The following is a 1016-nucleotide window of genomic DNA, read 5'->3' on the forward strand; positions in this document are numbered from 1 at the left end:
TGTAATCACTTGACTACTTCCCAAGGATGAGCGAAACGCAGAATACCAGTTTTATTAGGCTAATGTATAATTTCAATGAGAAAAAAAAGTGATTATATTTTGATGTAAGAATACAGTGACTCACATAAGTATGCATACCCCTTAACTTGTCCACATTTTTTCACATTACAACCACAAACAAATATTGTAAGATTTTATCTAAAAGACGAGCAAAAAATTTAAATACGTTAATAAAACAGAAAATATATATACAATATAGAACATTTGGTATGTTTATGTATATTGTTATGCACAAAAGTATTCAGTCCCAGGAAACTCACTGCTTTTAAAAGTTGCCTGACGAATGCTAATGATTATATAGAGTCCACCTGTGTGTAATCTAATCTTAGTGCAAATACAGCTGATTTGACGACCATAGAGGTTGGTTAAAAAGATATTAGGAAGAAAACAGCATTATGCAATAAATGGAACACAACAGACATGACAGGGATAAAGCTGGGAAGATTTTTAGAACAGGCTTAGGCCATAAACAGATTTCTCAACCACAAGATAACTATTAGTCATGCAAATATGGTATTTGTAGAAAGAAATAAGCCATTGTTAAAAGAAAACTATAAGTTTAGTTTGCAGTTAACCAGAAGCCATGTTGAGGACAGAGTAAACATCTGGAAGAAAGTGTTTTGGTCAGACAAGACAAAAACTGAACTTTTTGCCCAAAATTGATTGTTACAATGGCCCAGTCAAATTCCTGACCTAAGCCCAATTGAGAATCTGTGGCAAAATCTGAAAACTCACATTCACAAGTGTTCTCTCTGATTTGCAAAGAACAGAGAAAACCTTCAGAGCTAGATGCACTGATAGTGACAAACCCTAAATGACATGCAGCTGTAATTGCAGCAAAACGTCACTCATCAAGGTATTGACTAGGGGGGTTGCTTGCACAATGCTCTTTTCAGTCTTGTAGTTACAATTAAAGGAAATAATATATCTTTTCTTTTTTTACTTAAAAAAACACT

This window comes from Cyprinodon variegatus, unplaced genomic scaffold, assembly GCF_000732505.1.
Source record: "Cyprinodon variegatus isolate N-32 unplaced genomic scaffold, C_variegatus-1.0 Scaffold205, whole genome shotgun sequence".
NCBI lineage: Eukaryota > Metazoa > Chordata > Actinopteri > Cyprinodontiformes > Cyprinodontidae > Cyprinodon > Cyprinodon variegatus.